We start from the raw sequence: 15,555 nt of genomic DNA on the forward strand, positions 1-15,555 counted from the left end.
TACTTAAGGGGTTAAGAATCTTATCTATATTAATACAAAAGACAATACTCAATCCTCAGCGCGCCACGTCATTAATGTATTTTTTTTTTTTTTTGGAAATTCATGTTATGGTGGGACCCGTTAGTGTGCAATGTATTTATTTCTTCAGATTTCCGTCTTTTCAAACATACGATAAAATTCCGTTTTGCAACAAATTCTATGAAATAATATTATGAAAATATTATATAATTAATATTATGAAATAATTTTATACATTCCGTGTAAATAAAATTAATAACATATAAGCAGAATGAATTACAAATGGGAATAAATGAAATTGAATTACATAATTTTTAAAACAAAATTAAATAATAATAATAATAAAATTACATAATTACGAGAAGGATTTACATTTATTTACGGGATAGAACATAAAACGCAAATGAATTACATATATAATTTTTTAAAACTACATGGTACAATAATTTTTGTTTAAAAAATAAATCTTGACGGAGTATTTACTTGGAGTATAAAATATTCATGTATTTTGGTTAATATTATTGTACCATGCAGCAACAACATAACAACATAATTTTTTAAAACTACATGGTACAAAAATTTTTGTTTAAAAAAGCAATCATGACGGAGTATTTACTTGGAATATAAAACTCGGCAACTTAACTATCAGCCGCGCACACCGAAAATGGTAGGTGTCAATGATAGGCAACCGAGTTAATTTAGTCTTCAACTAGCATTTAAAGCAAATTGTAATTTTTTTTTACTCTAAAAAACAAATAAATTTTAATTTAATTTACAAGTGATTAAAAAAAATTTAATAAAAATTTTTAAAATTTTTTTTAAATAAATAATTCACAATTGTTGTAATAAATATTTTTTTAATAATAACAACACGATAAGTTAACAGTCGAAAAACTTTAAAATATGTTGTTTTTAAAAAAAAAATCCTCTCAGATCTGTATAGAAAGCCGTTCATCACCGAGGATTTATGTACTTGGAGCAAAAATTTTGGCAATTTTACTATCAGTCTCGCACTCCGAATTCGGAAGATGACAATGATAGGCTACCGAGTAATTTCTATTTCGACAAGTACGAATGATAGCCAACATTAATATCGTCATGATAAGTACACTTGAAACGTCCAAACTTCAAATCAGAAACTGCATTAAAATCAGAGAATCAGTTTATTCTGAGATAATGGCATATGCAGTTTTAAAGGAGTGGAGTTGTGGGCTAATGGCAGTAGTGGAGAAGTTAGGGTTTAAAAAGAGGTTATCTTGGCTTATAAATAGGAGTGCAAACATCCAGAGTATCTCACACAAAGTGACAAAACTTAACATTGCAAAGATAAACAAAACCTTGGGATAATGGCACACATCTAGAGTATTCCAATTTTGAGCATCACCAAAGAAACAGCGAGGACGGAGCAACTAACTGTTCGGGTTATGAAATTGTGGTACAGAAAGTCAGAGACAAAGCCTAATGACGTGAAAGGGGTACTGCCTTAACTGGTAGTCATAAAAGTGATAGAGTGCATATTGCTCGACTAACACTTACTCCATCGGACACTAGTAGATTTCCGGTACGTTACAGTAGAAGACAATTCCCCATCGTTGTTTGTTTTGCAATATTGGTAAACAAGAGTCAAGGGCAGTCTTTATTCAGGTTAACATCTATCTTCCAAGACCAGTGTTTAGTCATGGCCAGCCTTATGTCGCACTTTTCAGGGTCACCCGAAAAGAAGGCTTGAAAATTCTAATTTGTGACTCAGATATGCGTACTTTTACTACGACTACTAATGTAGTGTATCATGAAATTTTTCAATTTTTAGAATAACTTGCATATGTTAAAAATGATTATTAGATTATATTTCTTTTATCCGGATGTAAAGTTTTTTATGTATGCAATTTTTATTTACAAGAGTAGATTACGTTATTTTCTCATAAACCAGTGCATGTGAACACGTATTTGTAACAAATTTAAACATTAATTATGCAAATCGTTGATTTAGACCAACTAAATAAGTACAATAGAAATGCAAAAAAAAAAATATACATCTAAAAACATTAATACCGGCTCAAATACATACCCGTGCAATTTTGCAAGGGTTTAAAACTAGTTAAGATTATCCTATAAATAAGACCATCCCCAAGCTGAAGGTCGCGTTAATCGGGTCACCAAAATTTTCTCCCTTAATCACACCTTATTAATCTTGACCCACTTTCACCCTCCCAAATAGAAGGTCACATCCTAGGTCACCCACCCAATCATTTTCCACCTTCCAACATTTCCAATCATTTAACACATTCACTACCCACCCAAACCTCTCTCTTACTTTTTCAATTATTACTAACAAATTATAAATAAATTAATTTTTTATATTTAATTTTGTTAATATCTAAATATAAAAAAATTGATCCGGATAATAAATAAAAAATTAATTTTAAATCAGTATTAAATATAAAAAAAACGTAAAAAAACAATTATTTTGATAGACAGTTATATCCAATCGAACATTCAAAGTTTAAATACATTGACATATAATCTTGCAATCGTTAATTACTTCAAAAATTTTTATTTTATTATGATCTAAACAAATATATCGTCTTACATTATAAAACCGTCTCATACAATAATTTAGCCAAAACTTAAAACAAAAAAAAATCACAAAAATCACAAAATATAATGTCTTATCCCTTTCCCAACCACTCGTTTCATCACTTTCCATCATGTTCATTCCCATAGTTCCTCATTCTTTATTTCTTTCTTAATCATTCATCCAAACTTCCTTCATTTCATCAATCAAAACCTACACCATTCATCATAAATCAACTTTAAATCACCATTCCGATTAATCAAAGTTCAACCAAATAAACATTAATCGCCTTCATTTTTTTTTCGACTTTCGATTTGGGATTATTTTCGATTTTCGATTTCTTTCGATGTGGGATTATTTTCGATTTTCAATTTATATAAACCTATTTTCGACTTTCGATTTACAAATAAACCTTAATCGCCTTGATTTATTTTCGATTTACAAATAAAGATCATTTTTTTGATTTGGGATTAATTTTTTCGATCATTTTCGGCAGATTTAGGGTTTATTTTCTGAGTTATTGATGAAGGCAATTTCCGCAAATGAAGGTGATTATTTTCGCTAGAATTGATGAAGGTTGATCATTTTTTTTATGAAGGTTGATCGATTTGAGTTTATTTTCGCCAGATCTAGAAAAAAAAGTTGCTCAAATTATGTCAAAACTAAGTTCATTTTGTAGCTAATTAAAAAATAAAATCATTTTGGATATGCTCATATTTTATTTTATTTTATTGTGTTTTACTATATAATTGTTGTTTTATATCTTTATTATTTTCTTCTCTTTTTGGGAGTCATGGAGATGTGAAGCAGCAGCAGCAAAGCTTTCAAGGATTTTCGTCCTTTGTTTTGATGGTTGTCTTTTTTTGTTTCCAACCAATATCGGGTCACCAACATTCACCACCTTCTCAACTCAAGGTCACCTAGTGACCTTCACTTACTCAAAGTTACCAAAATCATCCCCTTAATCCTAATTTAAGGGGTAATTAAGGTGACTCAACAAGGTCACGACCCAGTCGGTGACCTTGCTTGGGGATGGTCTAAGGGAAAGTGGTAAATAAGTCTTATACATTTGCCACTATGTGCAAATTAGTCTTATGTCTCTCTATTAGTGCAATTTAGCCCCATTAGTTATGCTTAATGTGCAATTAAGTCCAATTGAATATATTCCGGAAAATCCTCGACGAAAAAAATGACGTGGCACCGAAAACTTGACTAGGATTAATCAAATAATTAAAAACAGGAAAAACATGATTTTAACGACTCACCACTGCCATTGCCGTCATTTTATATCTTCCTGCACTCATGACTCACCCCCTCCCACTTCCCCCAATATATCTTTTCCTATTAGAATTTCTATTTCCTCGATTCATTAATCTTCACCATTTTCACTTCAATTTTTTTGTTTTAGTCAATATCTCATTACTATATGTCATTCATTATTTTGTAATCAAAAGTCTACCAGGTACCCATCAGAAACTGAAAATAAGAAAATTTGGGGAAAATCCAGGTACATATTTTAAAATATAGTAGTAATCTATTACCACCTTGCTTCGAGTTATTTTAGTCATTATTTTCTTAATACATGGTTGCTAAACTACTCTGGACGGAAGATAATGACGAAGGAGATAAAAATATGAAATAAGAAATGGAGGAAATTGTGGCCATAGGCCACCTACACGCCCAGCTGTGGACGCATAGTAGTCTGAAAGCCACGCTCGGTGGCGTAAAAAATGCTTTCGACCGGATCGCTTTAGATCGGTCGATTTTGTCTCGGCAAGGGTCTCGAAACGTTGTTAGAGATGTTCGGAGTCGCCACCAAGCATTTGTAGGATGCTTGGAACCCGTTCGAATCCACTTTATACCTAGGTCAACCAAGGCAAAAGCGGTGTTTGACATAGGTACTAAAGATAAGGAGTCGCCCTTCTTTAGCATCTTATCTCTATAATGACTCTCGTTCGCCCTGGATAAGGTCGTCCATTATCCAAAGTTTCTGTGTAAGAGGTGAAGGTACTTATTGGGAAGCCCTTTAATCGGACACTCAATCCCACCCGCGGTAGCAGCCTCTACTGATCGATCTTGGTTGGTTGAATGCAAAATTTGATAAAACGGGTAAATGCATGCATGCGCATCCACAAGTTTAAACCTAACATATGAACTTTCTATATCGGTTGTTTATTCAAATATCAAGTGATTGATGTCAAGTTGTATTTAGTGTTGATTTGCATGCAAGACGGAAATTAAACATCCATTTACCGAGTTAGATTTATGGTGCATAACGTGATCCATTTGTCTTAGAAAGGCGTTTTGCAAATACAAAGTAAAAGGCAAACTTGTCATCTGATCCGTCCCGTATTCGGGTCAACCGAAGTCAGAATCATCCAAGATAAGTGTTGGAAAGGAAGCAGGACCTGCATCAGGCAGCCTATTGAGGCGCGAGCCGTCAGGTAGGGCTGAGCAAAAAAGTCCGAACCGTATTTTTAAACCGAAACCGAACCGAAAACCGAATTATGGACTCCGAATATTCGGTTTTTTCCGGTGCGGTAACCGAACCAGATTTTTTATTATAAAAACGGAGCGGATTCGATTGTAGAAAATTCAAAACCGGGGACCGGTTTTTAACCGGTTTCTTTTTTTAGAAACTAAAAAGCTAAAATTAACGTAAATATAAAACCGGAGACCGGTTTTTTAAACCGGTAACCTAATTTTTCTATGTGTTTCTATGCATTTTATTGTGCGTCTTTCTTGAAACCGGTTATGAAAACCGGAGCGGATAAACCGGTTTTCGGATCCGGTTTTTAAATTCAGAAAAAACCGGTTAACCGGATTAATCCGGAGCGGATTCGGATTGGGAAAAAAGGCAAATTTTAAAACCGGTTACCGAACCGGTTTGCAAAACCGGAGCGGTTAACCGGTTTTGTTAAGCCCTACCGTCAAGCGATGCAAAGGGACCTGTCCTGGTTTGAAAAATGAAAATCAGTTGGCATGTTTAAGCGCGAGGCAGCAGACGACCCAAAGGGACGTCTTCTGGTTGTTGAAAACGTTTGTAAAATAGTTTGTAAAGGGGTATTTGAACCCGTCTTTATTTGAAAAGGTTATCTAGATCGCTTTCGTGCTAATGTGAAGAACGGGACTTGAATAGTCATCATTATATGGACGATATTCGATGTCGGGTTCGATTTTGCGAGCTTGACATGAATAGTTTTGAAAAACATTCATTATGAACTAGTTGTGTTAAGTTCATTTGTTTGTAATTAGTCAATATTTATCATCATACTCGGGTTTAAACCGACATGGTATGTGGAACCAAGGATTATTATGCATGTATGACTAATGAGGTTGTTTTTTGAATCTAAAGAAATGAATAAAAGGTTTTAAAATGTAATTAACCAAATGTTATCACCAAAACACGTATTAAACCGTCATGGTATGAGGAGCCAAGGGTGAACATGATTTATGGTTATACAAAACTGTCGATTAAACGTAGCGATTCCTAAGCATGTTGTAGTACGAAATCATCGGGTGTTTGTTGGGGAATCAACAGATACTGGATATCTACAGAAATAAACTAGAATTAGTGCACATATTGTCATTATTTTATTTTTTTAATTATTTAATAATCTTAGTCATCTTTACGGTGCCAAGTCATTTTTTCCGGCGAGAAAGTTACCGGAGTATATTCAATCAATACTATATATTAAATCCAGAATCAAGGGACTTCAATGTAATTAAAGAAAGTTATACAAATTAATTATACTATATAGTTTTAAATCAATATCACCGTGTGATGGACTCGATTAAGGGATCTCAATGCAAATATTATATAGTTTGGGTTAAAATTAAATTATATAGAAGTTTGGTAATTTTCCTAAACTTTGGTAAGAGACTAAAACATGGTCAATTTTCTTAAAATAAAATAATTAATTAAGATGGTCAATTTCCTTAAAATAAAATAATTAATTAAGATGGTCAATTTCAAGGAGACTAAAAGAAAGAATATGCTTGATAATTTTCCTAAATATTTATAGAAGACTAGAAGACGGTCAATTTCTTTAAAATAAAATAATTAATTAGTACAAACATGCACAATTATGGTATTAATTATTATCATCATAAAATTATATATTAAATTTAAAATTTATGCAATATTATTAAACTTTATAGTTTATTAGATGTATAGAGATGTTAATATTTAACATACAAAAATATAGTAAGTAGGTTATAAATAATTTAAGTTAGATTTCATAATATATAATATTGCATAATTCTTTCGATTTGATTTAATGCATATATGTAATATAAATATATAATCCTCTTAAAATTGCATGCCTAAGTAGTAAAAGTAATTTCGTCAGTAAAGAAGAGAATTGTAGTAACATCGGATATAGTTATATGATTGTAATCACTCATTTGAATAGTAAAAGTAACAATATTATCAGCGAGATTAGTGAAAGTGGTAGAAACAACAACGAGAGTAGTGAAATAATCAATATTAATGCGGCAATAGTGAAAGTAACCATAATTACGGCGGGAGTAGTGAAATTATCAATATTAATGCGGTAGTAGTGATAGTAACAATAATTATGGCGGGAGTAGTGAAAGTAACAATGATTACGGGCAAGTAGTGAAATGTTATTACTAATGTTTCATTAATAAGAATAAAATATTAATAGCGGGAGTAGTGAATTTGTCTCAAAATTTATTTTATCGTAATCTTAGGATATGTCATAGAAAGACATGGGGCAAATTTGCACATAGTGTCAAATGTATGGGGCTTATTTGCCACTTCCCCGTATAAATAAGTTGTTAAGGGTTTAATTTTTTGATTACGTGAATGGGAGGAGAAACCTAATTTGGAGACTCGGTAAATTTAATTTCGCTGAGAAAATTGATAAGTCCATTTTATATAGACTTTATCTCCTTATTTTGCGTCTAATATATATGATTATTGCACTAACCTTAGTGATTTTATGAGCTAATATTATATTCTAGTTGTCTTTGCATGTTTTGTCACATTTGGTAGGAAGTTGGGCTTTTAGAATTTTATTTCATCACTTGTGCAAGTAACTAGAAACAAGACTAAGTAAAGAAGCAACCATTGGATCAGCCTTGAAATGTTACATGGATTTGCATGCATAAAAATATGGATTAAAATGAGAAATGCAAAATGAAGTCAAATGCAAGTCAAGCCCAATAATTCAAGTCCAACTAGGTGGAAGCTTAGGATGCTAGAATAAATTGGATGTCATGCTTTAAGATCATTATCGAACAATTAAACAAGGTATTAAACATTAACATTGGATACTATGTGCATTAACTAGAGGAATTAAGAAGACCGGGCTGGATCACCACGACCCCGATCGGGGTTGGTGTCCCCGATCGGGGTTAGCCCCCCTCTATGCCCGAACGTTACTTCCTTGTTCCCCTATAAATAGAAGCTTTGGTCGACACTTTTTGGGCATCCACCTTACACATTTTTCACATAGAATTCTCTCTAAACTCCAGTAGTTGGATTAGCTTAGTATAGTTTAGTTTTCATTAGTTTGTTATCATTTCCTTTAAGTATTACAAATTACAATTTCATTTCCAAGTTATTTCCTTTTACATTGTTCTTCAATTCCATTTCCATTTCCATTGTTGAGGTAATTTATTTCTAGTATTATTTCTTTATCATTATGTTTATCATTAGTTTAATTTACATAATGCAAGAGTAGTATATCTTGTCTAGGAGATAAAGGAAACCATGTTAAATAACTAATCACAATTGTTAAAATGAGATGTCACAATATTAAAATAGTTTCTATAACATGTTTGCATTATTTTGTTTAATCGTTGGTTATTGGCCGTAATCGTAGATTAAGTTTGTTAATTCGTTCTATAAGTCGAGAGGCATGAAATTGAATTAGACTAAGTATGTGTAGTAGGACGACCTAGTCATAAACGAGAGTTCTCTAGGACCCGGTTTATGGTTGACACTAATATCGAGAGGTGGGTGTCTCTAAGCCTAAACAATTTATCATTATCAATGCATTTCTAAATTAACATGAATAATTAGTAATTTGCATGTGTGACCCGATTTCCCTAGACGCTTCCTTTATCATTGTTTTCATTTTATTTGCATAACCAACCAACAACCGATAAATCGACCCCGATAGAATTCAATCCATAGCAACTTGTTTAGCAAACCCCCGTCTCCTTGTGGTTTGACCCCTATTACTACATTTATTTGTGTTTAGGGAATTTATCTTTGATTAGGTGTGCAACATAGCCTATCAAAAATCAACCATCCGTAAGAGATATTTCTGATCAACCCTCGAAAAGACCCAACAAAATTATTATTAAGTCGAGTGTAAAAGATTATAGCGTATACGACGTATTTAAGATTTTACCCGATCTAGGTGTTTTTTTTTAAAGGAGAACGCCCTAAGGCATTAATTAATTAAAGAAATATCAAACAATACAGCAACGTTCGCAGAAGGTGGTAACCCATCCTCCCATACAACTTTACCAATAACAGACGGAAAACAATGAGCTAATTCGTGAGCTACACAATTATTAACCCGATGCGTATGAGACTGATGCATGCCTATTTCATACATTTACTTTACTCATTTGCACGCATTTCTATGCTTATTTAGTAGCGACTGGCTACTATTCTCTCATGAATTGGCTACTTTGGGTTATTTTGTATTTTATGCAGATTTGGACCCGAAGGAGTGTTAAACAAGCCAAAACCCGTCCCCGGAGTTGCATTCGGGATACTAGTGAAGTTAAGCTCTGGAATGATCATCTTGGAATGCATGAAGACGTAAGGAAGCATGATAAAGTGATGATGGACGTTGCTGTTCTCCCAGAAAAGTCGATCGACAACTTACTTTAGTCGATCGTCTGGTTTCGCTTTGAGGATTAGTTGATCGACTGAAATTTTAGTCGATCGATTATTTTCATGCCAGGCCGTGTTTTTTTAACTTGTTATTTTTGCCCATTAGTCATTTAATTAATAATTCTCAGCTATTTCTATATAAAGACAAGCTGAGAACTTTATTAGGGCATCTTTTACTTTTGCAAAAACTAGTTTACACGTTACTTTGCTCCTTCGATTTTCGGATCTAAACATGTAATCTTTCTCTTCCTGTTTCGGTAATTTCAATTGTTCTTCATTCTTATTTCCATTATTGTTCTTTTATTGTTCTTATTCGCTCCGTTTTATGCTAGTTGAATATCTATTTAATTCCATTATGCAATTCTTAGTTTTCTTTTCTACTTCAATTGTTGTCTTTCATTTAATTATGCATAGTTAATTTCTTTATGCTAGGATTTAGGGGATCCGCGGTTGTATGATGGTATTATGTTAGGTTATTAGGTTTAGCGATTTACTCTGTCTGAATTGTTAATCGTAGCATCTGATAGCGGTTTGATTAATTAAGTGCACGTAATTAATTGACCATCTTGTTAAACCTTGACCTGGATCGAGAGATTGGAAAAGGCGAATACTTGCTATAAACAATAGGACACTCTAATTAGAGCGAGAGCTATATTAGAATTTTAGGGCGAATAGTGGACCGAGAGGACCTGTTCAATTGCCTTCAGACCGTTTATTGCTGACCGTTGACCTTACCTTAGATCGTTGTAGACCGTGGTGAACCAATCATCCTAGTTGTTTCTCTCTTATTTGAAATCGTTTATCATTTTACTTTCTTTTGTCTGCTACCTTAGTTAATAGACAAACCCAATTCAAAATCCCCAATTTGTGACTCGAACAGATTTGAATTCACAATTAGATTTGCAAATAGCCTCCCTGTGGATACGATCCCAACTTCCCTAGCTATATTATTTAGAGACCAGTTGGTTTATTTTTGAGAGGTTGCGATAGCCTTGTCAAATTTTGGCGTCGTTGCCGGGGAGGCGACACATTTTTCTATTTGTTTTATTTTAGTTTGTCTCTTGCCTTGTGTTCCTCGGGACCGTTTCTCACATTTCAGTGCTAGTTTTGTTTATGCCCAGGTCTTTCAGGTCTAAACTCATACCGTTTGATCCAGAACCAGAAAGGACTCTCCGTGCTAGACGAAACTTTTGGAAGGAGATATATCAAGCAGAAGACTTGAGTACGCTTGATTCAGCTTACGCCGCATTTGTTGTAGAAAATAAGTCTTTAAAGGAAGACACATCTACTTCTGCCCCTACTACAATCATGCCGACTTTAGCAAGTCATTCTGAGCCTACCCTCGTCTCTCTTCCTACGGGGTTAAGCTCCCCACTACAGATACAAGCACTTTCGAAATTCGCCCATCTTACATTAATCTGATGGAGCGAAATTTATTTGGAGGAGGAGCTGGTGAGGACCCAGTGATAAGTGCATATTTTATACATATTTACCCCATTATTTAGCTCCATTTTATATGTATTATGCACTATCTTTAGTGTCTATGAGCTAATATTTGCTTTCTAGTTCCATTTGTATGTTTTCTCATGTTTTGTAGGAAAATGAGCTAAAATGAGCCCAATTCTACTCAAGTACAAATACTAGAAGCATGAGCTAAGCTAAAGAAGAAATGATGGACCAACATGAAAGATGTGCATGGACTTGCATGGATAAAATGATGGATTAATTTGAAGAATTACAAATGCAAAGTCAAGCCCATAATTCACAAGTCAACAAATGCCTAGGATGCTAAAGTCACATAGAGATCCTTTCTAAGATGCCAAACATTGCATTCAACCGGGTGATTAAGGGAGCATTTATCATGAACATTGGATCCCTCAAACAATGAATTAAGAGGAATAAAGCCGGATAACCACGCCTCCGATCGGGGCTGGCAACCCCGATGGGGGTTGACCCCCTGTAGGACTTTTACGTTATGCCCCTATTTCTTATAAATAGGGGCCTTAATCCGTCATTAGGGCTATCTTATTCTCACGTCTCATATATTCTACAATAGCCTTAAGCAATATTTCTCTCATTAGTTTTCATATTTGTTTTCAATATTTTTAAGCTTTTAATTAGTTATCAAACATTTGGTTACTTTATATATTCAAGCATTTGGTTCTACTTTGTTTCTTCCTTACAAGTTCATTCCCATTACAGTATTTCTATTTCTAGTTCACTACTTTACATTTCTATTTTAGTTATCGCATAGTTTATCAATAACACTTTATTTGTATCACACTAGTATCATTCTTATTTCATGTTATATCATTTAGTTTATATCATTTCTACAATCATGTTTAGCATTTCTTACAACAAATCTTGTAGTTTATACTTTAATATGAGTAGCTAAATTCCTTGGTCTAGGGGCTAAGGAAGTCATGCAAAATCAAATATATAAAATGTTAAATTAGGTTGATATAATATTGTCTAATTGTTTCTATTACATGTTTGCATCGTCACGTTTAATCTATGTTTAAAGGCCTTATTCATTGATTAAGTTTGTTCATTCGTTCTAAAAGTCGAGAGACATAGAATTGAATTAGACTAAGCATGTAGTAGGACGACCTAGTCATAAACGAGGGTTTCTCTAGGACCCGGTCTATGGTTGACACTAATATTGTAAGGTGGGTGTCTCTAAGCCTAAACAATTGACAATGTTATTATTACCGAGTTTATCATGATCATATATTTACCTTTGCATGTGTGACCCGACTCCCCTATACTCCCTTTTATTATATAGTTTACATCTTAATACTAGTTAGTCATCAAACCAACAACAAACAAAATGAAATCGACCTTGATAAGAATCTTCCCATAACATTTCACAACGCAATTCCCGTCTCCTTGTGTTCGACCCCTATTGCTACATTAATTTATGTCTAGGGTAATTATCTTTGCATAGGTACACGATAAACCTATCAAATTTTGGCGCTGTTGCCGGGGAGCACGGTTTTATTGCGTTTTGAATTGTCGATTTTTATCTTGTTTTCTTTTGTCTTAAGAAACACTTGTTCCTTGAGACCGTTGCTTACCATTTTCTAGAAATTGTTGTCTTATGCCCAGGTCCTCTCGTAGTGGAGAATTACTTTCACCGGATTCCGATCCCGAGAAAAACCTTTAGGAGAAGACGACGTTTTTGGAAAGAAGTGAAAGAAGTCGCTTCTCCCATGCAAGTTGAAAGTGCTAGAAAGTCTTACCTATACGATCTAAAAGTTCTTGAAGAGAAGGAGGTTTCAAGTTCATCATCTCCACCACCACCACCATCTTCTACTAAAAAGATGGTGAAACTTTCCGATCATTCAAAGCCCACCGCGGCCATGCTTCTGGCCGGTATCACAACTACTCAAATTACCGCGCCGGACTTCGAGATCAAATCGGCTTTCATTAGCCTTGTGGAGAGGAAGCAATTTGGGATAAGACCTTTAGAGGATCCCAATTTTCATGTGCAAAATTTCTGCGATTATTGCTCCATGATCCGTCAAACGGGCGGCACTCAAGCCCAAATAAGGGAAATACTTTTCCCTTTCTCTTTGAAGGACATGGCCAAGCTTTGGATCAATAGCCTTGACCGCACCGCCATGAGAATCACCAATTGGGAAACATTGGCTCTTGCTTTCTACCAAAAGTTTTTTCCACCGGAGAAAACTCAAACTTTAAGGAGCCAAATCACCGGATTCCGTCAACAAGCTCTTGAGAGCTTATATAAGGCTTAGGAGAGGTACAAAGAGTTACAAAGACAATGCCCAGATCATGGGCTAGATGATTGGTTTCTAGTTATAACATTCTACAATGGATGTTGTGCCGAGTCCTGAAGGATTCTTGATTCCACCAACAATGGGCGGTTTGATCAAATTGACACCGATATTGCTCATGCCACGATCGAATCTATGGCGGTCTATGATGCACAATATGTCAATTCACGAAGTGTGCCACTCAAAGGTAAAGAAGAATCCTCCGACAACTCCGTCTTGTTAGCTCAAATTATCTTACTCCAACAACAATTGGCGGAAAGAGATGCTAGAGATTCCCTTCAACAACTCAATGTCGTATCTTCCACAAGTCAAATCATTGTTTGTGATGGTTGTGGAGGTGCGGGTCATTACACCACTCATTTGCCAAACTCCTATTGAAGAGGTAAATTGAAGAGTCTATCGATCCGAAATACTCAAGAGAGAGAGGGGGGGGGGGGAATTGAGGATTAAAATTTTACCTACTTTTTCGATTGTATATGTATAATTAATTATTTAAAGTTTATTGATTAAACTTTAACTAATTAACGAATAAGAACGAAATAAACAAACGAACGAAAGAGAGAGACGCACAGTTTTTAAAGTGGTTCAGTTTCACAAATCGAAATCTACGTCCACTATTCTCGATTAATAAATTTAGTACCTTTCTACGGATTACAAATTTACTAACCCAACTCGTACAACTAACCCTAATTGTAACTCAAGTGAGTACCATTAAATACTCGACTGACTAACTTACGCTAATAAGAAAGCACTAATGATTCTTCTAAAGGTTCACGTTAATGAATAAGTAAGAAATCAATTAAGCACTATTATCTTATAACGATAACAAAAGAACGAATGCACAGGTTTATAAACACACGACCTTTTTCGAAAATAGCAAAACGGTTTTCTTGTTTTGAAACACACGGTTTTTGCTCTTAAAAATAAAATCAATTTTATGCCTAAAGGTCTTGCTTTTAAATGTTGCAAAGTGTAAAGTATTTATAGTAAAGGAGGGAGCATAGCTCTCGGTTTGCCCGAAACCCTAATGGCCGAAATATAGATATGTAAACAAAACATATCTTTATTATTTCTTTCCTTAAAAACCCTAAGAGATAATAGAGAATATTTCAAAAGATAAAATATAAATTATTCTTCTATTATCTTTTCCATAAATCTTAAGTCATGATAGGATTTTCCATAACAAGAATATCCTTATCATAAATTACCAAATCAAGCTAAAATATAAAAGATATGTTAAGATAATTCTTAGAGAATAAAATCTTAACAATAACAATCTTTTATTCCTTAAGATTACACGAGATAACACGACACATATACCTCGTAATTCGTGAAAACCCTGGCTTGAGATTAGGTTAGATTTTAGGGTTTAAGAGTATGCATAGTAAAAACCCTAATTAGTAATATGGCTCAACTCATAAGTTGATCCAACATAATTACTAATCACAAGTTTCATAAGACAATCAAATTCATCAAAAGTCTTATCTTTTGAATAAAGAAAGATAGGCCATACATACCTTGAGTAATCGTCTACGAGGACAAAGACATACCTGGATCCTCCTCGACTTCTTACCTTCATAGGACCGCATAAGTCCATGTGCACCAATTCCAACGCTTGATTCGTGCTTACCACTCTTTTGGGTTTGAATGATGATCTCACATGTTTGCACCTAGCACACGTGTCACACATCTTTTCTTGGTCGAACTTGATTTTAGGTAGTCCTTCAACCAAGTCCCAAGTCTTGAGTTTGTTCAAGGTTAGTGAGCTAATGTGACCAAAACGTTTGTGCCATAGACAAGGATCATCAAGTGTAACTTTCATGCATGTAAAAGAGTTAGTAGGCACAACATTTAAATCTACCATGTACACGTTCCTTTTCCTATGTCCTTCATGAATAACATTGCTTGTACCTTCAATTATAATGTGGCAGTATGAAAAATAACCTTGTTACCTTTGTCGCATAGTTGGGATATGCTAAGCAGATTATGCTTAAGACCATCCACTAAATAAACATCACTGATTGCGTGTGTAATACTCCGTATTTATGGTCTTGGGGGTACTCTATCGAGTAGCCCTTACTCTGTCGAGTAAGGGTATGTTGCAGAATAAAATAGTTTCTGACCTGTTGGGCACTCGATCGAGTAGTGGGGCACTCGATCGAGTAGGGTACTCGATCGAGTACCTTGGGTACTCGATCGAGTGTCCGGTTTATCGGGGGGTTTTTCTCGGGTTTTGTTAATTACGCGATTAAGGTATTTAAATCAATTCGTCTTTATTCTAAATC

The 15,555-nt window shown here is 34.3% G+C and overlaps 1 non-coding gene across 1 annotated transcript; it reads right to left on the reverse strand.

Annotated features, from left to right (window-relative positions):
• Nucleotides 1–13,167: 13,167 nt before the first annotated feature.
• Nucleotides 13,168–13,275, reverse strand: LOC141620206 (small nucleolar RNA R71). The gene has a single exon (XR_012531909.1). It is a non-coding gene; the product is annotated as a small nucleolar RNA R71 (small nucleolar RNA).
• Nucleotides 13,276–15,555: the final 2,280 nt, after the last annotated feature.

This window comes from Silene latifolia, chromosome 1, assembly GCF_048544455.1.
Source record: "Silene latifolia isolate original U9 population chromosome 1, ASM4854445v1, whole genome shotgun sequence".
NCBI classification, from domain to species: Eukaryota; Viridiplantae; Streptophyta; class Magnoliopsida; order Caryophyllales; family Caryophyllaceae; genus Silene; species Silene latifolia.